Source organism: Lolium perenne, chromosome 2 (genome assembly GCF_019359855.2).
Source record: "Lolium perenne isolate Kyuss_39 chromosome 2, Kyuss_2.0, whole genome shotgun sequence".
NCBI lineage: Eukaryota > Viridiplantae > Streptophyta > Magnoliopsida > Poales > Poaceae > Lolium > Lolium perenne.
Window position 1 is genome coordinate 220,274,138 of NC_067245.2, and position 26,433 is coordinate 220,300,570.

Consider the following 26,433-nt stretch of genomic DNA (forward strand, 5'->3'; position numbering starts at 1 on the left):
ATCTCCATGCTATCTACCAGCATCATTTCTTCCGGTATGGGTACAGCAGTCCCCGAGCTTACCGGAACAGTCCCCGAGCTTGCCGGAGCAGTCCCCGAGTTTCCTTCATCGATATCCATGGGCACTACGTGTGATTCCGGTACAAAAATTGATTCTGATTCCGGGCTTGGTTTGATCGATGGTGCTCTTAAGTGAGCTAAAGCTATTCCGGGAGGAATTACTTGCCTGGATGAGCCCAGCTTGGACAAAGCATCCGCGGCTTCATTTTCTGCGCGCGGCACATGGTGAAACTCACACCCTTCGAAGAATCCGGCAATCTTTTGCACGTGAAACCGGTACGAGGCCATGTTGGCATCTTTTGCATCCCAATCCCCGGAACACTGCTGTACCACAAGATCTGAATCTCCATAGCAAATGATCCGGTGCGCACCGATTTCTTTTGCGACCTTTAATCCATGGATCAAGGCCTCATACTCAGCGACGTTATTCGATGCCCTGAAATGCACTTGCAAAACATACCGGAGGTGATCTCCTTTTGGTGAGGTGAGCACCACACCGGCACCTAGACCCTCTTTAAGTTTGGATCCGTCAAAGTGCATTTTCCAGTATTCTATCCTCTGATCTGGCGGTTTGTATTGCATCTCCGCCCAATCGACGAGGAAGTCAGCCAAAGCCTGTGATTTTATGGCATCTCTTCTTTCATATACCGGCACATATGGTGATATCTGGATTGCCCACTTTGCAATCCTTCCGCTAGCGTCCTTGTTGCATATGATATCGGAGATTGGTGCTTCACTCACCACCTTCATGGGGTGCTCCTCAAAGTAATGCTTGAGTTTGGTGGCGGCCATGTACACACCATAAGTCATCTTTTGGAAGTGAGGGTAGTTTTGTTTTGAGAGGGAGAGCACCTCGCTCAGGTAGTATACCGGCCTCTGGACGGTTTTTCCTTCCTCTTCTCTTTCAACCACAACCACTACGCTCACAACCCGGTTTGTTGCCGCTATGTATAATAGCATAGGCTCTCTTTCTAGAGGTGAAGCCAGTATAGGTGCTGTGGCTAGCATTGTTTTTAGCTCTTTAAACGCTGCGTCTGCCTGAGGGGTCCAGACGAACGTGTCAGATTTTTTCATGAGAGCATAGAGTGGCAGAGCTTTTTCTCCCAACCTGCTTATGAACCGGCTTAGCGATGCCAAGCTACCGGTAAATTTTTGCACATCCTTTAGTTCTCGTGGGATAGTCATTCTTTCTATTGCCCGGATTTTTACCGGATTGACTTCAATGCCCCGGCTTGACACAAGGAAACCGAGCAGCTTGCCGGCAGGGACACCGAAGGTGCATTTTGCCGGATTAAGTTTCATCCGGAACCGTCTTAGGTTATCGAATGTTTGCCGGATGTCATCGATTAAGGTGTTCTTTACCTTAGTTTTTATCACAATGTCGTCTACATAGACTTGCACATTCTTTCCAATTTGATCAAACAAGCATTTTTGCATACAGCGCTGGTACGTTGCACCAGCGTTGCGCAAACCAAAGGGCATAGTGACATAGCAATAAGCCCCATGCGGGGTAATGAACGCAGTTTTTATTTGATCTTCCTTTTTCAAGGGAATTTGGTGGAAACCGATATACGCATCTAGAAAGGACAACAACTCACACCCAGCAGTTGAATCAATCACTTGATCGATCCGTGGCAAAGGAAAAGGATCTCTTGGGCAAGCGTTGTTTAGGTTGGTGTAGTTGATGCACATGCGCCATACCTTTGGAGCTTTTGCCTCCAAGTTCTCATCTTTTTTCTTTTCGACCATTACCGGATTGGCCAGCCACTCTGTGTGCGTGACCTCTACAATGAATCCGGCAACGAGCAGTTTTGTCACCTCCTCTCCTATGATTTTCCTTCTATCTTCAGCGAACCGGCGCAAGGGTTGTCGCACCGGCTTGGCATCCTTCCGGATGTTTAAAGAGTGCTCAGACAGCTCCCTCGGAACACCCACCAAGTCATCAGTTGACCAGGCAAAGATATTCCAATTCTCATGGAGGAAGCTGACGAGCGCGTTTTCCTATGCTTGATCGAGTCCGGCACCGATGCGAACGGTGCGCTCTGGGTAAGCCGGATCCAGCACAATGTCCTTTGTTTCATTTGTCGGCTTGAATGCCGGTGAGCCCAAGCTTCCACTCATTGCCGCTAAACTCAATTGTGAGGACTGAGCCAGCGCAACCGCAGTTTGCATTCTTCTTTTTTCCTCCGCGATCACCAACGATTCCGCTAGGTTTGATCCGGCAGATGCAGTTTCCAGTGAGACCTTATAGTTCCCCACCACAGTTAAGGGTCCACGAGGTGCCGGCATCTTCATCCTGAGGTAAGCTGTATGAGTCGTAGCCATGAAAGCTGCCAACGCTGGTCTTCCCAGCAGCGCATGGTAAGGACTGTCTAGGTCCACCACCTCAAACTCAACATTTTCAACCCGGCAATTGTCACGTCCTCCAAATGCTACGTCCACCCGAACTTTTCCTACCGGAGCACAGGACAAGCCCGGAACAATTCTGTGGAACGTCGTACGCGTTGGCTGAAGCATGTTTTCTGTTATGCCCAGCGTATGCATGGTATGCTTGTACATGATGTTTATGCTGCTGCCGTTGTCTATCAGCACCTTGCTGAATTTTACTCGAGTTTGCGGCCCTTTCATGATTGGGTCCACAACAAGAGCATATCCACCTGGGTTCGGCATGATTTTAGGGTGATCCTTAAATGACCAGGTAATTTCCTGATCTGACCACAGCATGTATCTGGGAACCGCCGGCATCACGGCATTTACTTCCATGGAGCGGCGATGCACACTTTGCCTGTCTGTCGGCTCAGTGACAAAGACAACACAGCACAGATGCGGGCCCTCGTAAACATTCCGGCCTAAAGGTGCCGGTGGAGGTGGTTGATCATCGTTTTGCTCCACCCGGTTAACTTGCTGGTATTGTTGCCTATTTGGCTGATGCTGCACCGGTAGAGCATTTGCTCCGGTGAGTGGTGGCGGTGGTGGTAGCTGTTGCTGACGCAGCATATCCTGCGACGGTGGCAACACTGTTGAGCACCCTTGTGCTTGCGCGTCCTTTACCGCTCCCTTTTGCATCAAGTACTTGGTCCAAGAACAATCCTTCGTCAGGTGATTTGACGGGTTATCCAGGTTTGGCGTGTGCCACCGGCAAGGTTGATCCATGGCGGCTTCCATGGTGTATTTTACGGGTTCCTGCCAATTCTTTTTCTGGCCCCAGGGTTTCTTTTCGACCCACTGCTTTTTTGGACCCGCCCATGGCTGCGATCCGGTTTTTTGCCTTTGGCTGCCGCCGGCATCATAATTTTCTTGCACAGCAGCAACGTGCTGCGGAGCGTACCTTCGATCCGGGAAATCTTCCCTTCTCTTGTTGTTCCGATTGTCCCGGTATTGTTCCTGTCGCTGCTCCGGCTCAGCTTGTACTGCTGGTTGCAATGGGTCTCCCAATGCATAGCTATCCGCCACGCGTATCATCTCTGCCAAGGTCGCTGGCATGCTTCTCTGCAGCTTTTGCCACAGCGGTGATCCTCTCCGGCATCCTTGACTGAACCAAGCAATTGCTTGCGCTTCAATCACTCCTTCACATGTGTTTCTTGTTGAGTTCCACCGGGTAAGATAATCCCTGTCTGTCTCACCAGCACGTTGCTGGCATAAAGCGAGCTGTTGGGGCTAGTTTGGCCTCTTGTAAGTGCTACTGAAGTTGTTCACGAAGGCTTCCTCAAAGTCCAGCCATCCGTTAATGCTTCCTGCCGGCAAGTTGTTAAGCCAAATTCGTGCAGGGCCTACCAGGTAGGATGGTATGATTCTCACCGCCCAACGTCGGTTTACTCCGCCACCAGCTACATAAACAGCTGTGACATAGTCCGCCAGCCAATCTTCCGGCTTGGTCGTGCCATCATACGTTTTTGTGTCTCGGGGCAACTGGAAATTGCGTACCGGTGGCTCTTCTCCCATGATCTGTGGGCCAAAACATTTTGGGCCAGGAGGACCCACAGATTCGATCATTTCGGAAAGATGTACTCTATCCAGCCTGTGCCTCGCATCCTGGTCTGGCAAACATCTTTCCCCCAGGCGATCCCCCAAGGGGTTCCGGTAGACTCTTGTTCGTTCTACTTTGGAATCTCCCTCTCCGTATCTTTCCGGTTCCGCGGCTCTTGCCTGCCGGTACCTTGGTGGTGGCATCTCCTCATACGCTGCCCTTGCAGCTCGATAATTTTGCCCGGTTTCATATCTACCGGCATGATTGTTTCCGGCATAGCCTCCTCTTGCGTAGCCTCGACCTGCCCCTTGGCTTTTCCTACCGGCATCGTGTTGCCCGGCTTGTTGCTTTCCGGCAAGAACCGGATCATACACAGTCATCTGCTGTGCGTTCATTTCTTTTTCTCTTCTTCTGTCCGGATGGGGGGACGATGCCTGCCCATGGGACTTGTTTCCGGCATTCTTTGTTGAACGCGCGGATTTTGAGGCCGCGGCCTTGTTCAGCTTAGCCAGTTGCTCAGCATTCTGCTGCTCAATAGTTTCCAGCAGCTCTCTAACACGCTCTTGCTGTTTTGCCAAAGCATCTCCAGAAAGCGATTCGCATAGCTCTACTGCGGCTTTAGCAGCTTTTATAGTTTTATCCGGGCTACTGTACTTAGGTTTTTCCACGATGCTAACAGATGCAGAGGTACTTTTGCCGGCAAGAACTTCTTTGCGCAAATCTTGATCTAGGTTGCGAGCTTTTAGCCGGTTTTCCGGCATCCTAGCAGCATGCGCGCTAACAGAAGCAAAGCCATGGGCAGCGTTATACTCACGTAGGGTTAGGTTCAGCTCGTGCTGCGCTCGGACGATGTCCTTGCCGCTCTCGAGCACCTTCTGGCGCTGCGCCTCCAGCTCCGCCTGAGCCACTGCCGGGTCGATGTTCTGCGCGATGGGGGTGGCGAGGACGTTCATCGCCGCTTGGAGCGGTGTTTCCGGTGGCGCGGATGATGCTCCCGCTGCGCCTGCGTCGTGCTCCAGCGGTGGCTTGGCCGCACGGGTCGAAGCCGCACGACCAGCACCTTCACCCACAGCTTCTTTTTCTGCACCAACCACGCCGGTCATCATTACCTCGACGCTGCCGGTGGTGCTGCCAGCACAGAGCCACCTTGGCGGGTCCGGTGCCACCAGCACCGGCGAGAGGCACTGGCGCACAGGGACGGTGCCGAAGTAGACGCGGTGGCTGCCGAACTCGATGGTGCGGCCGTTCTTGGGGAAGATGCCGCCGTTGGCGAAGCAGCCCGTGTTGCCCTTGATGAAGTCCATGTCGTAGATGCGCTGCACGAGCGCGGACACCGTACGCTCGCCGGCGACCTCGAGGATGCCCGCCCGAATGTGAACTCCTGCAAGCGCCACTTCATGCCCCACGGTGGGCGCCAACTGTCGTCGTGGTGAACAGACAGATGCCATAGGATGGCTTAGATTGGGGCCGAATGGACGCTAGAGGATTCGGGGGAGGGTTTGTGATCAGATGGGATGAACTTCCGGATGGTTTCCTCAAGAACTTAGCCAAAGCTAGAGGTTGAAGAAGAAAGACACAAGGAAGAACTCGCTCTAGATCACTTTCTTCATTGATTCTCACAGGTTACAGGTTTGTGCTTCGTGCCTTGCTACCTCCGTCCGTACGTGCCCGTGAGGAGGGCTGCCCCCTCTCCTTATATAGGGGAGAGGATGGCTTACATTGCAAGAAACCCTAATGGTATCTTTGACTAGACAAACTACTTTACAAAGCTACTTTACAAAGCTACTTTAATCATAGATGACACTGGGGTCCTCTTTAATCAGGGAGGCTGACGTCCTCCGGCTTCTTTCTTCGTCATCCTTATCTTTATCGTCAGCCCTTCGTTTAAAGCTACTTTGCTTAGCTCATCTTTGTCTTCTAGCTCCGGAAAGGATCTTTGACCAGTCCTGCCGACATGCTCTTCTTTCCGGTGGCCCGTTACCTTTTCTATCCGGTTCCGGTATACCTCTCCTGAGGATACCGGCTTAGCCCCGCTCAGCCAAACGCCTATCTCGTGCTCCGGTATAAACATTAAACCGGTATCCTGATGGCTCAAACCATCCGGTTTGGCATGCCTTTGGCATACCGGGGGTCATCCCCCCAACACTAACCACAGCCTTAAACTCTGAGATCCTGCTATCCCTCATGCATCGATATACCAACGGGGGTTCAGGTTGCTGTCACTCCGGCAACCCCACAATTAGCAAACGAATACAAGATGCATTCCCCTAGGCCCATAAAGGTGAAGTATCATGTAGTCGACGTTCACATGACACCACTAGAAGAATAACACCACAACTTAAATATCAAACCATTAAATATTACTCAACATAGTTCACTACTAACATTTATACTTCACCCATGTCCTCAAGAACTAAACGAACTACTCACAAGACATCATATGGAACATGATCAGAGGTGATATGATGATGAATAACAATCTGAACATAAACCTTGGTTCAATGGTTTCACTCAATAGCATCAATAACAAGGAGTAATCAACACCGAGAGAGTTTCCCCTATGAAATAATCAAGATTCAACCCTAGATGTTACAGCGGAGACGAGGTGCAGCGGTGGAGATGATGGTGTCGGCGGTGGAGATGATAATGATGATGATCCCAATGAAGTCCAGCTCGATGACGGTGACGATGGCGACGATTTCCCCCTCCGGGAGGGAATTTCCCCGGCAGATTTCAGCCTGCCGGAGAGCTCTTTTCTCTCTGGTGTTTATCCGCCCCACAGAGGCAGCTGTGTCTCTCCTCGATGTTCCCCCGCACCTTAGGGTTTTTGGGAGATGAAGTATGCGAAAGGGCGATGGCCGAGGGGGGTCATGGGCCCCCTCCCCACATGGCGGCGCGCCAGGCCTGGTGGCTGCGCCGGCCTATGGGGAGGGCCCATGGTGGCCCTCCTCGGCCTCCCCTTCTGGCTGGCTCTGTCATTTGGAAAAATAGGAGCTTCGGTATATTTTCCGTCAATTGTTGATCTTCAGAAATATTGTATCCTGACGGTGCTTTTTCCAGCAGAATCCTGACTCCGGTGAGTAATTCTCCAATAATCATGAAACATGCAAAATAGGTGAAATAACATAAGTATGATCTCTAAATATGAAATATATCAATGAATAACAGTAAATTATGATATAAAATATGTTGGAGATATGCCCAAGAGGAAATAATAAAGTGGTTATTATAATATCTTTGTGTTTATGATAAATGTTTGCATACCATGCTATAATTGTATTAACCGAAACATTGATACATGTGTGTTACGTAAACAATAAGGAGTCCCTAGTAAGCCTCTTGTATAACTAGCTTGTTGATTAATAGATGATCATGGTTTCGTGATCATGAACATTGGATGTTATTAATAACAAGGTTATGTCATTAGTTGAATGATATAATGGACACACACCCAAATGAGCGTAGCATAAGATCAAGTCATTAAGTTCAAATTGCTATAAGCTTCCGATACATAGTTGCCTTAGTCCTTCGACCATGAGATCATGTAAATCACTTACACCGGAAGGGTACTTTGATTACATCAAACGCCATTGCGTAAATGGGTGGTTATAAAGATGGGATTAAGTATTTGGAAAGTGTGAGTTGAGGCATATGGATCAATAGTGGGATTTGTCCATCCTGATGACGGATAGATATACTCTGGGCCCTCTTGGTGGAATGTCGTTTGATTATCTTGCAAGCATATGATTTGATCATAAGAGATGACATACCGCGGTACGAGTAAAGAGTACTTGTCGGTAACGAGGTTGAACAAGGTATGGAGATACCGATGATCAAACCTCGGACAAGTAAAATATCGTGTGACAAAGGGAATTGGCATCGTATGTAAATGGTTCAATCGATCACTAAGTCATCGTTGAATATGTGGGAGCCATTATGGATCTCCAGATCCCGCTATTGGTTATTGCTCGGAGAGGAGTCTCGACCATGTCTGCATAGTTTGCGAACCGTAGGGTGACGCGCTTAAGGTTGGATGTCGCATAAGTAGATTTGAATATGGTATGGAGACGAAGTTTGTTCGGAGTCTCGGATGTGATCCAGGATGTCACGAGGAGGTCCGGAATAGTCCGGAGAATAAGATTCATATAAAGGAAGTTGATTTCTGGGTTTCGGAAATGTTCGGGATTTTTCCGGTGATTGACTGGAAGGTTCTAGAAGGTTCCGGAAGGGTCCACCATGGGGCCCACGACCTAGGAGGACTAGCATGGGCCAAGGGGATGCCCCTGGCCTAATGGGCCAGGGGCACATGCCCCCCAAGGCCGAGGCCGGCCAAACCCCTAGGGTTTCCTAGGGGGATCAACTTGGGGGAGGGGAAAGCCCTCTCCCCCCCTTTGGCCGACGCCCCCCTAACCCTAGATGGGAAGGGGGGCCACCCCAGCCGACTGGCCCCCTATATAAAGAGGGGAGGGGGTGGCCGGCCACCACACCCCATGATTGCTCCTCCTCTGGCCGCCTCTCTCCTCCACCATACGCTGCTCCGGCTTAGGCGAAGCCCTGCAGTTTTTCTTCCTCCACTACCACCACCACGCCGTCGTGCTGCTGGAACTTGGAGGAGATCTACCACACCTCCGCTGCCCGCTGGAACGGGAGAGGAAGGAACTTCATCGACGCCGTACGCGCGACCGAGTACGGAAGTGATGCCGGATTGCAGCACCGGGGACGATCGTCTACACCAACAACGAGATTAATCTCGTAGGCTTTGGAATCTTCGAGGGTTAGTCTCATCTCCATCTCGTTGCTTCGATCTTGTAGATTAGATCTTGGGTGTTCCATAGATTAGATCTGTTGGTTTTATTCGTCTTGCGGTAGGAAATTTTTTGTTTTCTATGCAACGAACCCCATCAGTGGTATCAGAGCCATGTCTATGCATAGATCTGTTGCACGAGTAGAACACAATGGTTTTGTGGGCGGTGATGCTTTTGTTGCTTTAGTTTGTGTACTTTGCTTCTTGCGGGATGGTGGGATGAAGCGGCCCGGGCTAACTTTACATGACCGCGTCTCATGAGACTTTCTCCACGCTTGACATGCAACTTGTATTGCATAAGTGGCTTTGCGGGTGTCTGTCTCTCCCACCATAGTGAAGATTGTAATTTGCACTTCTATTGTCAACACTAGTATCACCGTTTTGGTTCATGTTTGTAAGTAGATTGGATCTTACTCGAAAACCCTAAACCACGTAAAATATGCAAACCAAATTAGAGGCGTCTAACTTGTTTTTGCAGGCCGGGTTTGGTGATGTGATATGGCCATGATGTGATGATGATTATATTTGATGTATGAGATGTTCATTATTGTATTATGGCAACCGGCAGGAGCCTAATGGTTGTCTTTAATTTTTGTTAAAGACATGCGTGTCTATTCATCATGTAATAGCTTTATTTCAAGTAGTTGTTATAGTAGCTATAAGTGATGGACAACCATGAAGCGGTGATACGTCTCCGACGTATCGATAATTTCTTATGTTCCATGTCACATTATTGATGTTATCTACATGTTTTATGCACACTTTATGTCATATTCGTGCATTTTCTGGAACTAACCTATTAACAAGATGCCGAAGTGCCAGTTCCTGTTTTCTGCTGTTTTGGTTTCAGAAATCCTAGTAACGAAATATTCTCGGAATCGGACGAAATCAACGCTCAGGTTCCTATTTTGCCCGGAAGCATCCAGAACACCCGAGAGCCGCCAGAGGGAAGCCCTGGGGGCCCCACACTACACCCTGGCGCGGCCAGAGGGGGGGCCGCGCCGCCCTATGGTGTGGTGGCCCCAGGCCCCCTCCGAGGCTGCCCTTCCGCCTATTTAAAGCCTCCGTCGCGAAAACCCTATTACGTTCGACGAAACCCACGTAAACCTTCCGAGCCGCCGCCATCGCGAAGCCAAGATGCGGGGACAGGAGTCTCTGTTCCGGCACGCCGCCGGAACGGGGAAGTGCCCCCGGAAGGCTCCTCCATCGACACCACCGCCATCTTCATCACCGCTGCTGCTCCCATGAGGAGGGAGTAGTTCTCCATCGAGGCTCGGGGCTGTACCGGTAGCTATGTGGTTCATCTCTCTCATATGTGCTTCAATACAATAATCTCATGAGCTGCCTTACATGATTAAGATTCATATGATGATGCTTGTAATCTAGATGTCGTTATGCTAGTCAAGTGAATTTTACTCATGTGATCTCCGGAGACTCCTTGTCCCACGTGTGTAAAGATGACAGTGTGTGCACCGTGTGGGTCTCTTAGGCTATATTTCATAGAATACTTATTCACTGTTATGAATGGCATAGTGAAGTGCTTATTTATATCCCTTTATGATTGCAATGTGTTTTGTATCACAATTTATCTATGTGCTACTCTAGTGATGTTATTAAAGTAGTTTTATTCCTCCTACACGGTGTAATGGTGACAGTGTGTGCATCCGTGTTAGTACTTGGTTTATGCTATGATTATGATCTCTTGTAGATTATGAAGTTAACTATTGCTATGATAGTATTGATGTGTATTATTCCTCCTACATAGCATGAAGGTGACAGTGTGCATGCTATGCTAGTACTTGGTTTAGTCGAATTGATCTTTCATGCACTCTAAGGTTATTTAAATATGAACATTGAATTGTGGAGCTTGTTAACTCCGGCATTGAGGGTTCGTGTAATCCTACGCAATGTGTTCATCATCCAACAAGAGTGTAGAGTATGCATTTATCTATTCTGTTATGTGATCAATGTTGAGAGTGTCCACTAGTGAAAGTCTAATCCCTAGGCCTTGTTCCTAAATACTGCTATCGCTACTTGTTTACTGTTTTACTGCGTTACTACTGCTGCAATACTACCACCATCAACTACACACCAACAAGCTATTTTCTGGCACCGTTGCTACTGCTCATACTTATTCATACCACCTGTATTTCACTATCTCTTCGCCGAACTAGTACACCTATTAGGTGTGTTGGGGACACAAGAGACTTCTTGCTTTGTGGTTGCAGGGTTGCATGAGAGGGATATCTTTGACCTCTTCCTCCCTGAGTTCGATAAACCTTGGGTGATCCACTTAAGGGAAACTTGCTGTTGTTCTACAAACCTCTGCTCTTGGAGGCCCAACACTGTCTACAGGAAAAGGAGGGGGCGTAGACATCAAGCTATTTTCTGGCGCCGTTGCCGGGGAGGAAAGGTAAAAGGTACTCACACTCCGGATCTCGGCTACTAAGCTATTTTCCGCCGTCGTAAGTACTCGAAGCTATTTCCTTTAGATCCTGCAATTGCATCTTTTTGTTTCTTGTTTACACTAGTTTGGCATAATGGACAAGAATGAGCTTCTATTTCTATTTCCTGATTTAAAACATGGATTGTTTGATGCGAAAATTAAAAAACCTATGGAATCTTATTTGCATGCTGGTAGTAATATTAGTATGAACGCTTTGAACACCATTGTTGATAATAATATAGAAAGTTCTAAGCTTGGGGAAGCTGGTTTTCATGATCTTTTTATTCCCCCAAGCATTGAGGAGAAAATTTACTTTGATGATACTTTGCCTCCTATTTATGATAATGATATTGGTATTTTAGTACCGCCTGTTATGGAGGATAAATTTGATTATGATTACAATATGCCTCCTATATTTGATAATGAGAATAATAATGATAGCTACTTTGTTGAATTTGCTCCCGCTATTACTAATAAAATTGATTATGCTTATGTGGAGAGTAATAATTTTATGCATGAGACTCATGATAAGAATGCTTTATGTGATAGTTATATTGTTGAGTTTGCTCATGATGCTACTGAAAGTTATTATGAGAGAGGAAAATATGGTTGTAGAAATTTTCATGTTACTAAAACACCTCTCTATGTGCTGAAATTTTTGAAGCTACACTTGTTTTATCTTCCTATGCTTGTTACTTTTCTTTTCATGAATTTATTTGTGTACAAGATTCCTTTTCATAGGAAGCATGTTAGGATTAAATTTGTTTTGAATTTGCCTCTTGATGCTCTCTTTTGCTTCAAATACTATTTCTTGCGAGTGCATCATTAAAACTGCTGAGCCCATCTTAATGGCTATAAAGAAAGAACTTCTTGGGAGATAACCCATGTGTTATTTTGCAACAGTACTTTGTTTTTATTTTGTGTCTTGGAAGTTGTTTACTACTGTAGCAACCTCTCCTTATCTTAGTTTTGTGTTTTGTTGTGCCAAGTAAAGTCGTTGATAGTAAAGTTCATACTAGATTTGGATTACTGCGCAGTTTCAGATTTCTTTGCTGTCACGAATTCCGACCTGCCTCTCTGTAGGTAGCTCAGAAAATTATGCCGATTTACGTGAGTGATCCTCAGATATGTACGCAACTTTCATTCAATTTGAGCATTTTCATTTGAGCAAGTCTGGTGCCATTTTAAAATTCGTCTTTACGGACTGTTCTGTTTTGACAGATTCTGCCTTTTATTTCGCATTGCTTCTTTCGCTGTGTTGGGTGGATTTCTTTGTTCCATTACCTTCCAGTAGCTTTGGGCAATGTCCAGAAGTGTTAATAATGATTGTGTCACCTCTGAACATGTGAGTTTTTGATTATGCACTAACCCTCTAATGAGTTTGTTTCGAGTTTGGTGTGGAGGAAGTTCTCAAGGGTCAAGAGAGGAGGATGATATATTATGATCAAGGAGAGTGAAAGCTCTAAGCTTGGGGATGCCCCGGTGGTTCACCCCTGCATATTCTAAGAAGACTCAAGCGTCTAAGCTTGGGGATGCCCAAGGCATCCCCTTCTTCATCGACAACATTATCAGGTTCCTCCCCTGAAACTATATTTTTATTCCATCACATCTTATGTGCTTTGCTTGGAGCGTCGGTTTGTTTTTGTTTTTGTTTTTGTTTTTGTTTGAATAAATGGATCCTAGCATTCACTTTGTGGGAGAGAGACACGCTCCGCTGTAGCATATGGACAAGTATGTCCTTAGGCTTTACTCATAATATTCATGGCGAAGTTTCTTCTTCGTTAAATTGTTATATGGTTGGAATTGGAAAATGATACATGTAGTAATTGCTATAAATGTCTTGGGTAATGTGATACTTGGCAATTGTTGTGCTCATGTTTAAGCTCTTGCATCATATGCTTTGCACCCATTAATGAAGAAATACATAGAGCATGCTAAAATTTGGTTTGCATATTTGGTCTCTCTAAGGTCTAGATAATTTCTAGTATTGAGTTTGAACAACAAGGAAGACGGTGTAGAGTCTTATAATGTTTTCAATATGTCTTTTATGTAAGTTTTGCTGCACCGGTTCATCCTTGTGTTTGTTTCAAATAACTTTGCTAGCCTAAACCTTGTATCGAGAGGGAATACTTCTCATGCATCCAAATCCTTGAGCCAAACAACACTATGCCATTTGTGTCCACCATACCTACCTACTACATGGTATTTCCTGCCATTCCAAAGTAAATTGCTTGAGTGCTACCTTTAAACAATTCAAAATTTATCACCTCTGATTTGTGTCAATGTTTTATAGCTCATGAGGAAGTATGTGGTGTTTATCTTTCAATCTTGTTGGGCAACTTTCACCAATGGACTAGTGGCTTCATCCGCTTATCCAATAATTTTGCAAAAAGAGCTGGCAATGGGATTCCCAGTCCCAAATTAATTAACAAGAATAGACACTCCTCCATGGTATGTGATTGTTGGACGGCACCCGAAGGATTCGGTTAGCCATGGCTTGAGAAAGCAAAGGTTGGGAGGAGTGTCATCATAATAAAACTAAAATAAAAAGGCACTCCTTCATGGTATGAGATTGTTGGCAGGCACCCGAAGGATTCGGTTAGCCATGGTTTGTGAAAGAAAGGTTGGAAGGAGTGCCACACAAAAATAAAATAAAATGGGAGCCGCTCTTTGAAGGTTTGCCTGGCAAGGGGGTTAGAGTACCCGCTACCATTCGTTGACAACAACATACACCTCTCAAAACTTTATTTTTATGCTCTCTTTATGTTTTCAAAATAGAAGCTCTAGCACAAATATAGCAATCGATGCTTTTTCCTCTATGGAGGACCATTCTTTTACTTTCATTGTTGAGTTAGTTCACCTATTTCTCTCCACCTCAAGAAGCAAACACTTGTGTGAACTGTGCATTGATTCCTACATACTTGCATATTGCACTTATTATATTACTCTATGTTGACAATATCCATGAGATATACATGTTACAAGTTGAAAGCAACCGCTGAAACTTAAATCTTCCTTTGTGTTGCTTCAATGCCTTTACTTTGAATTATTGCTTTATGAGTTAACTCTTATGCAAGACTTATTGATGCTTGTCTTGAAAGTACTATTCATGAAAAGTCTTTGCTATATGATTCACTTGTTTACTCATGTCATATACATTGTTTTGATCGCTGCATTCACTACATATGCTTTACAAATAATATGATCAAGGTTATGATGGCATGTCACTCCAGAAATTATCTTTGTTATCGTTTTACCTGCTCGGGACGAGTAGAACTAAGCTTGGGGATGCTGATACGTCTCCGACGTATCGATAATTTCTTATGTTCCATGCCACATTATTGATGTTATCTACATGTTTTATGCACACTTTATGTCATATTCGTGCATTTTCTGGAACTAACCTATTAACAAGATGCCGAAGTGCCAGTTCCTGTTTTCTGCTGTTTTTGGTTTCAGAAATCCTAGTAACGAAATATTCTCGGAATCGGACGAAATCAACGCTCAGGTTCCTATTTTGCCCGGAAGCATCCAGAACACCCGAGAGCCGCCAGAGGGAAGCCCTGGGGGCCCCACACTACACCCTGGCGCGGCCAGAGGGGGGCCGCGCCGCCCTATGGTGTGGTGGCCCCAGGCCCCCTCCGAGGCTGCCCTTCCGCCTATTTAAAGCCTCCGTCACGAAAACCCTATTACGTTCGACGAAACCCACAGAAACCTTCCAGAGCCGCCGCCATCGCGAAGCCAAGATCTGGGGGACAGGAGTCTCTGTTCCAGCACGCCGCCGGAACGGAGAAGTGCCCCCGGAAGGCTCCTCCATCGACACCACCGCCATCTTCATCACCGCTGCTGCTCCCATGAGGAGGGAGTAGTTCTCCATCGAGGCTCGGGGCTGTACCGGTAGCTATGTGGTTCATCTCTCTCATATGTGCTTCAATACAATAATCTCATGAGCTACCTTACATGATTGAGATTCATATGATGATGCTTGTAATCTAGATGTCGTTATGCTAGTCAAGTGAATTTTACTCATGTGATCTCCGGAGACTCCTTGTCCCACGTGTGTAAAGGTGACAGTGTGTGCACCGTGTGGGTCTCTTAGGCTATATTTCACAGAATACTTATTCACTGTTATGAATGGCATAGTGAAGTGCTTATTTATATCCCTTTATGATTGCAATGTGTTTTGTATCACAATTTATCTATGTGCTACTCTAGTGATGTTATTAAAGTAGTTTTATTCCTCCTACACGGTGTAATGGTGACAGTGTGTGCATCCGTGTTAGTACTTGGTTTATGCTATGATTATGATCTCTTGTAGATTATGAAGTTAACTATTGCTATGATAGTATTGATGTGTATTATTCCTCCTACATAGCATGAAGGTGACAGTGTGCATGCTATGCTAGTACTTGGTTTAGTCGAATTGATCTTTCATGCACTCTAAGGTTATTTAAATATGAACATTGAATTGTGGAGCTTGTTAACTCCGGCATTGAGGGTTCGTGTAATCCTACGCAATGTGTTCATCATCCAACAAGAGTGTAGAGTATGCATTTATCTATTCTGTTATGTGATCAATGTTGAGAGTGTCCACTAGTGAAAGTCTAATCCCTAGGCCTTGTTCCTAAATACTGCTATCGCTACTTGTTTCTTTGTTTCTTTGCGTTACTACTCTTTTGCAATACTACCACCATCAACTACACACCAACAAGCTATTTTCTGGCACCGTTGCTACTGCTCATACTTATTCATACCACCTGTATTTCACTATCTCTTCGCCGAACTAGTACACCTATTAGGTGTGTTGGGGACACAAGAGACTTCTTGCTTTGTGGTTGCAGGGTTGCATGAGAGGGATATCTTTGACCTCTTCCTCCCTGAGTTCGATAAACCTTGGGTGATCCACTTAAGGGAAACTTGCTGCTGTTCTACAAACCTCTGCTCTTGGAGGCCCAACACTGTCTACAGGAAAAGGAGGGGGCGTAGACATCAAGCGGCGCCACTGACCTTGACGCCATGCTGGTGATGATGGAGATCATGTTCGTGCTTTGGAGAAGTTTTGAAGAAACAAGAGGAGTAGAAGTTATGCTTCCGACCAAAGAAAGAATTTGTTTCGTAAATAGTTTTTCCCAAGTACTTGTTTCCTAACTAACGTCCATGCTAACTAAGGTCTCCTACAGTCAGGATAGCTCTGATACCAGCTCTGTGGGGACCCCAGACTAACTGTCCGAAATACCCTGTTATGTATACAGTTCACGATCCCATGATCAGTGCGCCGTGAACACATAACCGAACTGATATCAAATTACATCCTTCATTACAAAATGGATGAAGAAAATTACAATAGGTCACATGACCAATCTTTACATAATAGCCTCGAAGGGCCTAATCTAATCATCAGAGTAGCGGAATCACTTCAGCAGCGCAGAGCTCAAGTCATCTGCCTTAACCCTACAGGCAACTGACTGGGAAGACGTTCCTAGCTCGCATAGACGCCGTCAACTCTTTCATCATCCGTCGAACTCCTTCAAGTCTGGCCAAGTAAATAGCCAGGGACAAAGCCGTGAGTACATTGGAATTGTACTCACAAACCATCACGAAGGTACTTTGCAAGAGTGCAAGATAACAAGTGCTAATCTAAGATGACAAGAGGGAAGAGCTAATTTCTCTTATGGAAATAGCAAGGGGAAAAGGAGTAGTTTCTTTGGAAGAGAAAACATCCCGACTTCAAGGTCGAATGGGACACTTAGGAATTCATCTAAGACATCTCTATATTTCTATTGAAGAAGATACTTCAAAAGAGGGACTACAACATAAAACACTAGGAAGGGTAAACCCATTTTGTTTCCTTTCCGACCATCTCCACATGGTCACCACAACTTTCCAGTATCATCCCAGTACTCCAAAACAAAGTCCTTTTCTTTCTTTGCTCAAAACATTTTCGTAAAACCAAAACACATCAGGCTAAGCAACAGCCATTCCAACCGTCCATGACCGCGGACGCGGCTATTCGAATAGATTTAACTCTGCAGAGTTTGCACACTTTCACCACAACTATCCGGATACCTATCGTGTGGGCATCATCCCCGCATAACGACGTATGCCACGACGGATACCCGGACATAACCTTTCGCCCATTCGACATAACACGAGGTCCTACCCTATGGAGTATGTACCTCCCCGGCACCGTGGCAGCTCACCTCCTTTTGAGCGTGGCTCCACCGCCAAGCCAGGAGACCCATAGTGTCTTCCGGACGGGTCAGCCCCGAAGGCCTCCCGTTATACTATTGTCCCAACCTCGACAACCCGGACTCGGGGGTAACCGTACCCTTGTATAGTTGTGCGGTGCCTCATGCTAAGAAGAACAAATGTCAAGTTAAGCCCGTGCCCATTTTGGGGTAGCCATGGTTGTGATGGCGAACACTTATACGCAGTGCTCTTTTGAAAATTCATTTTTTTGGTTACTCACACATCCTTTGGCGGCCAACAACCAACCATACACCACTTTCTGAAAACATCAAGACCTTTCTCTTGAAACAACACTTGGGCAAGACAACATCTTCCCAAGGTTTTCAAAGTCTTTCCAAAACATAAAACATCGGGGTTTCCCAACCTAAGGTTTTATTGTGGAGAACAAGGCTATCAACAAGGGCGTGATGCTAACCATCATACCACTAAGGAGATGATTATTGCGGTGTCAAAAGGGGGTCATACATGCTTGGGGTAAGCATGTATATGATCAACATAAGTTGGAAGATTCAACAAGGTTCATGATGTTAATCATCATACCTCTAAGAAGATGATAATATAGATGGTCAAAGGGGGCATACATGCTCAGGGTATGCATGCATAAGATCAACAAGGGGTTCAACATACTCGAGAGTAAGTATGCAGAACATTAACAAGGGGTTCAACATACTCGAGAGTAAGTATGCATAACATCAACAAGGGGTTCAAGAAGAGTGTCAAGAGGTCGACACACACAAGATAAGTGGGCATACCCCTCACACTTAGAGGGTACACCAAGATCATGATAATGAAGACCACCATTTCACTAAAGGGGTTTGTAGGTGAGGTGTCAAAGAGAATAAACATGCTCATGGTGAGCATGCTCCAGCAACATAAGTAGAAACAACACAAGATAGACCAAGAGACAGGAATAACAACAAAGTAACCACAATATGTGATTAAAAATTCAGAGATCAAGAGATGGCTTGCCTTGGTTGGCTTGTTTGTCCCTGGACTTCGTCAACTCCATCAAAAAGAATCCTAACAATATCAATAAGATCCTCGTCCGAACCACTTCTTCTTCTTTCCCGGAATTGTTCGCATCTATCGCCAGAAAATATAAAAGGAGCACAATCAACACATTGCACCAACAAAACAAACATGCAACAATCAGAAGCTAACCAATCAACCAAGGGATAACATACTAAGGACTTATAGTTATTTAAAAAAAAACAATTTTTGAAAAGGAAACCAATTTATTTTACTGAACAAAGGTATGAGAGTATCAAAAATAAGAAAATGCCCCTATGGGTATTACCAAGGCACAAGTTATATACCCCCTGGTAGATAACACCACCAAGGAGACAAGTGAATCGGTTTTGGCTCAAAAACATCCATCTTTTATTTTCAAACATTTTTGGAAAGGCACAAATCATTTTTCCTATTTTATTATGCTTGCACAAATACTACCCAATACTAGGAAGTAAACAATATGCCACACCATTTTGAAAGCTCAAGTTAAACAATGGAACTTGGTTTAATCTCGGAAGGTTTTGTTTGGCAAGAATAAAACATAGGTTGGCTATTTTTAAAACAAAGTGATGGCAAGGTTTTGAATAACTCAAGGGATTTCAAATCATCATTGCATGTGACACACATATATTACTAAAAGTAACAAATAACATGAACAGAGAAAAACAATATTTTTCCTAGATGTCCAGTACAAAAACAAGACTAACCCAATTGGATTTTCCCAAAAATATTAATCCTACAATTTTAGGAATTAGCTAGAGTCTGCAGTACACATAGAACAAGTTTAATATGCCAAAAATCGTACAAATATCCTAAAAATATGAGGCCACTGGCATTGGAAAGGTTATAAAATTTATGATCTAATGCGATTGGTTTCATTGGATTTGGGTTAGTAGATGTCGAGATATTCACAAATGAGTGCCACTGGTTTTTCACACATTTTAACAGCCAATTCAAAAATTTAAACGAAAGAAAAGGGCGGGAAGGGATCTGGGCCGTGCGGTGGTGACGATTTTGGTCCAGCCCAGGAGAGGGTTTCCAGGTGGAGGGGATAAAAGAAAAAAAAGGAGGGGAGAGGGGCCTGGGCGGGGCCCATCTGCATGGGCCGACGTGGCCGACCCATGCATGCACGATCGGGGCGTCGTCTCCCTCTGCGATATAGCGACGCAGGCATCTGGGAGAAAACGGAGGCGGCCTGGGCACTTACCGGCGGCGAGCAGGGACCGTCGGCGAAGGTTGGGCGGGTGGCAGCGAGGTGGGGCTGCCCAGGGACACGTCCGGCGGCTTCCCTTTCTCTTGCAGCGGCTCCTCCCGAGGCTTCATGCTCGCAGCAGCTCCGGGCATGGTTGACGACGGCGTGCTCCGGCGGACCTGGGCGGTGCAGAGGCGATGGTTAGGATGAGCAGGGCAGGGCGAGCGTCGAGCACTAGTAGGAAAACCCTTATAGGCAGAGCTTAGTTCTGTGGCGCACCACTGAAAATGCGCCACAGAATGTTATTTTGTGGCGCACCATGCTAGGTGCGCCACAGAAATAGCTTAATTTTGTGGCGCACTGCTGAACATTGCGCCACAGAAATTGTATGGGGCCCACATCCTGCCACCACCAATTATTAGTGTAGGTATTTCTGTGGCGCACATGGCATGCTGCGCCACAGAAATAACTCTTTCTGTGGCGCACGTGCTTCGGTGCACCACAGAAGTAGTTGATTCTGTGGCGCACTTGCTCGGGTGCGCCACAGAATTAAGGTAACTTATATCATCTCGCCCGTGCCCTCCCCCGCCTGTTCACCTCTCCCCTCTCCCCTCTCCCCTCTCCTCCGATCCGCCGCGCGCCACCATGGTCGTCGCCATCGCCGTCGCCGCCGCCTTCCTCCGCGAGGGCCGCATGCCGCCACGGTCCTCCCATCCCTGCCACCTGCAGCACAAGCTGCCGCTACGGCGAGGAGGGGCCGCCGCGAGGAGGGGCCGCCGTCGCGTGAAGGTGGAGGAGCCGCCGTGTCCTCCTCCTCCTCCACCGCTGCCGCCGTCGTCAACCTCCTCCTCCACCCCTGTCGTCGGTGAACTCTCTCCCCTCCCCTCCCTCTTCCTCTCCCGCGCGAGCACAAAGTGCTCGACGAAATGCTCGTGCTTCTAGGTTGTGCTGATGATGCTCTGGATGCATTGCTGTTGCTCTGGATGCATTGATGTTGTTGCTCTGGATGCATTGCTGCTAGTTTCTTTGATTCAGTGATGCTGCTCATGTGCAGTATCTGAATAAATTACTTTGTTGCCTGCATATGGATAGTTTCATTTGGAGTGACATGCTATATTGGCTCTATATATATCTGCTCCAAAGGTTCCATTTGGAGCCTGGATTGCTAGTGGTTAGTATATTGTTATGCTGCTAATAAAAAGGTGTTGGTTATTGTCAACTTATATCACTTGCTATGCATGTGTGGCTTACAGGATCATATGTACCTGTTGTTTGTGGAGGTTTACTGCCACTTGTTATTGATGAACCATGTGATGGTAATGATTCAATTTAATTCAATGATGTTAATTTGATTTCCATCCTTTGTTGGAAATAAATCCATGTCTGAACCTGTACAAGGTAATGAAGACTTGCTCACTTGGTATTGCTTGCTAGTTGGACATTTGGTTGGTTTTGATGCTACTGGTTCATTTAAATGCATGAAATGCTACTATGGTATGCTACTGTGGTATCCTTGTGAAGAAAATGATGGATTCTTGTGAGCTTATGGTATGCTACTATGCTACTGTGGTATCCTTGTGAAGATTTACTTGATGGATTCTTGTGAGCTTATGGTATGCTACTATGCTTATAATGCTCTGATTAGTGGGGATGCTTACTGGATCATGTGCATATAGTTCATATAGTTCCCTAAAAAGAAAGAATGCTCCCTGGCCAGATGCTTGATGTCTTGGCTCAGCCAATGATGCAAAGGCTGAGGCAAAAACTTGGATAAGAACAGATACTAAAATGTGCGATTTAAATGGAATGCTTATGATGGTATACTAAAATAGAGATATTCACATTAGGGAATCATGTAAATGAATGCCACTGTGGTATCCTTTTCTTGTTGGCTTTGATGAAAATAGAGATATCCACAGTAGGGGATCATGTAAATGAATGCCACTGTGGTATCCTTTGAAGAAAAAGGACTGTTTCTGATGGTTTTAAAAGGCTAGGTGGTGCTAGGTGATTCAGTTGGCTACCAAGACTTGTCTCATCTGGTTAGCTGGGATATGCTATGTGTTGTTGCTTGTTTAGGCATATCTATCACTTACTGGATTTACTGGTTCTTGATTGGCCTCTCTTTTGCCAGCATCACTTGGTCTATATACCAAGTGATGAATAATCCCTTTGGAGCATCTGCTCCATGCATGCTATGTGTGTTTGAGCATCTTGACTTATGTCACCATGGTTGCTGGTTTGTTGGTGTTTTTGTACTTGCCGATGATTAGATGGTTGGTCGATCACTCGTACACTCGGGGGTGGAGCAAGTGAGCCTGGTGTGATGGCACAAATATCAATCTCTTGTGCATCGGACTTGGTCTCACTTACACCGTCCCTGAATGTTAACATTTGTGTTGACCAACAATGTATGAGGCATTTATTCCATTTCTCTTGTGCATCGGACTTGTTGGTCTCACTTTCTTCCATTTTCATCATAGTAGGAACTGGATGAAGGACCCCGATGCAAGCGAGCCTGGTGGGTAGAGATGAGGGAGCAAAGGAGGAACCGGATGAAGACTACTTTGTATCTCGAAATTGTGAATTTTGTATGAATTAAGAGTTGTATGCAAAACATTTGACACTTAATTGCCACTATATATGTATCTCGATCGGTCTCTAAGTAATGTGATGATGATGTCTATGTTATATCTATGCAATGTACATGATATTTATATTATATCTGAATGTTGCTGTATATAACCTGTATCTCTGTATATTGATGTGTATAAACTGCATGTGTATAGCAGGCAGCACAAAATCGAGTATAATACAAGCAATTTCTGTGGCGCACTGAAAACCAATTCTGTGGCGCACGCTTTTCTGTGGCGCACCTAGGAACACGTGCGCCACAGAAACCTTAATTCTGTGGCGCATGGGAAGGTGCGCCACAGAAACCTTATTTTTGTGGCGACGTTTCTGTGGCGCACCTCCCATGCGCCACAGAATCCATTTTTGGTGCGCCACTGATGAGGCTTTTCCTACTAGTGGAGGAAGGAAGAGGGAAGGGAAAACGGGCCGGGTGAGCTCAGACGTCACTGGCCACCTTGCGGTGATCATGGCCATGACGCGCCCGCCGGTGAGCAGCGGCCAGGGTAGAGCTCCTTGGTGCTCAGAGGGAGCTCTGGTGGTAGAGGGGAGGGGTGCGGAGGAGGAGAAGTGGTGGGAGTGAGAGGGGAGGGCTGGGGCGGAGGGACTTTTATAGCTGGAGGCTGGGCGCGGGGGTGGTGGCAGTGGCCAATGGCAGGGCGCGGTGGGGGTGTTGGCCAATGCCTGGGCTCGGGGTGGCGTCATGGGCAGTGGGAGGAGTGACGTAGGGGTGGAGGACGTCAGCAGAGAGGGCAGCCAGCGCGGGAAGGGAGGAGATCGAGCGGGAGAGGCTCACAGAATCGATGTTCCCTCCGTTAGCCAGGGTTTCGATGACAGGGTGGGCTGGTCGTTTTGTTGGGCTTGGGGAGGGAGATAGGGGAGTCCAGAGAGGGTCCAAGATGGTTTGGGGTCGGGCCAAGGTCAGGAGGGTGCAAGAGAGAGGGGGGTACCATGCAATGGCATGCATGCCCATGTGACAAGATTTAGAGGAGATAGGTCATTGCAAAAGATTGAAAGAAAAAGAGAGATGGGGTGATGGTGATGATGCCAAGTTGATATTTGAAAAACAAAAGTGGGGAGAAGAGAGGGGGTATGGTGGTGTTCAACAAGTGATGAAAAGTTTTGCACAAGATTGCTATATTTTGAAAAAGAGAAGCAAAATAAGGTGAGATGGGAATGGTGGTGATAATGATGGTACCCATATTGAATTTTGAAGAAGGGTCAAATGGTAGATGAGAAGTAGTGGGGTCATTTTGGAAGGTTTTGTATTTGAACAAGTCAAATTGGCTAGCAAAGGTTCAAGATTCACCACATAGATACTTTTGGTTACACACTAGGAAGGGTAGAATCATCAAAGAGAGGGGCTATGTGATGGAGAAAAAAAAACTAATAGGTTTGTCAAAGTCTGAGGTAACAAGGTTTGTGCAAGTAACTCAAGAGAGGTTCTTAGTGAGAGGTAGAGAGAAAAAGAATATGGGATTTTTCTAGTTTAAAAAGAGCACAAAATTATATATAGGTTTAAGGGTGGGTGGTTCAAGGAAATGGTTGGCCTCTTCTCCTATTGCACAAAACAGTAAGGAGAGAGTGGCATGTTAGTGATGGTTGGCTCAAAAATGAGTCTTGAGGAGGGTTGGTTGATCTTGGAGATATGATAATGCAATTGGTGAACAAACAATTGTTGGTCAAAAGAGAATTTCCAAGGTCAAGACTATATGGAGGTGTGATCTTGATTGCTGGATATGTGAAATGTATAAATGGCAAAGGCAATGCCGGGGGTATTTGATCATAGATTCAAATACCATTTAATTTGGTGTCTATGGCCTTGATTTGATTTTATAACTAGATAAATAGGCTTTCTTGAAATACTTGGAAAGAGGCATGATTTTTTTAGAGGAGTAGGATGATCCATAGAGGAAATAAAATGAAATATGGATCATTCCATTTTTAAGAAACCAGACTACAAATAAGGGCTTTCACAAGATTTTAAAGTCACACATAAGGTAAAGGTAAGCCATTTGGTAAATACTTTGTATTAAAACAAAATAAAAAATGTACTTTATAAACTCTTTTGTGATACCATGATCAAAGGTGATCATAGTCAAATTTTAAAGAAGGGTTTTTGGCAAAATCCTTTGAATTAAGATATTGAGTCTTAGGACAAAACAAAAGGGAGGGTTTGAGGTTTAGGTAAAAAGGCTCAATTATTTTTAAAGAGAATAGATTAAGGTAATACAAGAGTAACCATCTCTTTACTATTTTTCTTGAGGCTTGACTTATGTGAGTTGGGGTACTTATGGGAATACACCTATCAAATGAGTGAAAGGGTTTTATGTAGTGGCCTGGAGAAAGAAAAGAATTTTTCCAGAGCCACACATGTGTTTTATTTAGAGAGTTGCTTGTTTTACCACTAGAGGTGTTGTTCTATGGGGTAGCTCAAGACAAAGATTAGCAAGGACAACAAGACAAATTATCTGCCAGCAAAGCAAGACAATCCATCTTAACAAACAGATCAAGGCAATTTATATAAATTAGTCTTTAGAAAAAGTTTTTGTTCCCCCTAATTTTTGCACTAAGGACAATTAAACAAGGTTGCAAAAGTTAGGGTGTGACAGATCTTCCACCCTTAAAATAATCTCGTCCCGAGATTACTAAGTGTAGGACTAGGGAGGTTGTAAAGTTTAACTAAAGTTAGACTCCATTCTTCTGTAGATGTGTTGTTGTCGAGAAGGTCGTTGCTTCAACTTCTAGGAGACATGGTGGATTCTTGCCGAGGTGAGCCTTATGAAGAGGTTGACTACTCCATGGAGGTGTTAGCTCTGAAACTTCTTAACGATCCTAGCGGGGGTTCAAGACTCTGGGAGGGTTAGTGCACTCCAACGGTGCTTTAGCAGGGTTGAGAACTTTTTAGAGTTAGCAGGGTTCAAATTGTTCACCGGGGGTTTTGAAAACTCTAAGCTTCGGCCACGGAGTCTTGTCGGTGCTTTCGAAGAAGTGATCTTTGTCTCGTCTTGACTTGAAGCATCTTTAGGGAGCGAGGTGCAGTCCACAACTTCAAGGGGAGTTAGTGCATCCCAAGTTCCCAACGGTGTTTTAGAAAGGTTGAAAAAAAATGTTAGGGTTAGCTCCAATTTTTAGTGGAGGACGAAGTCTTCCACCCTTAAGATTTTTCATCGGGCTCTTGGAGAAACTCAGAGCTTCTGCCTTGTAGTTCTGTCTGGGGCTTCTGAAGAAGGCATCGATCTTCCGCATTCAGTTGAAGAAGGGGAGACGTGTAAACCACGGCTTCAATAGATAAACACGGTGTTTACTAAACTATAGAATGCGCGGTAAGTTAGTAAGTTGATGTTACTCCTGGTTGGTATCCACCTGAAGCAGCAACAGAGGGCGTCGAAGATAATATTCAGCTTGAGGGTCGGTGCTGACTTCTACCAGCTGAGAAGTTAGCGGGTAAACTACGCCTAAAGTCTTGAGTCTTGAAGTATCTTCAGGAGCTTCACTTGAGGAGGACCAGATGAACCATGTGATGTAGCTTGGCTTTGACGCTATTGCTCTCTCAGCTTGTTAGACGGTGTGTTAGAGGGTAGTTTTCAAAAAGTTATCCTTGAGGTTAGCGTGATTATACTCCAAGGTTAGACAAAGTTAGTATGTCTTCTCTCAGAGGTGCAGTCACTCTTGAAGGTAGGGGCTTCTGCTTTCTTGGCGTAGTAGAGATGCTCCAGCTGATCTTGAAAGTAGTTAGTGCAGATAGGGGTCTAGGTTAGTTTCCCTAACGGTTGAAAAACAACTTCTAACGGGTTTAGAGTTAGAATCTTTCGGTAATCTACCCAATAACTAATAGTTAGCATTCTATTGGTGAGGTAGATGAGGGTGAAAACGTATTAGGGAGGCTTTCTAAGATATGTTATCACACCGAGGGTGTTTTTCAGACCTAAAAACCAAGACAATCATACAAACAAAAAACAGATAAAAAACACTCAAAGCAACACACTTAGGGAACTACAAGCAATCATCAAACCAGACATGGTACTCTAAGTACCCAGAAATTCCTAATACGCGGGGGTAGCTCAATCAAAG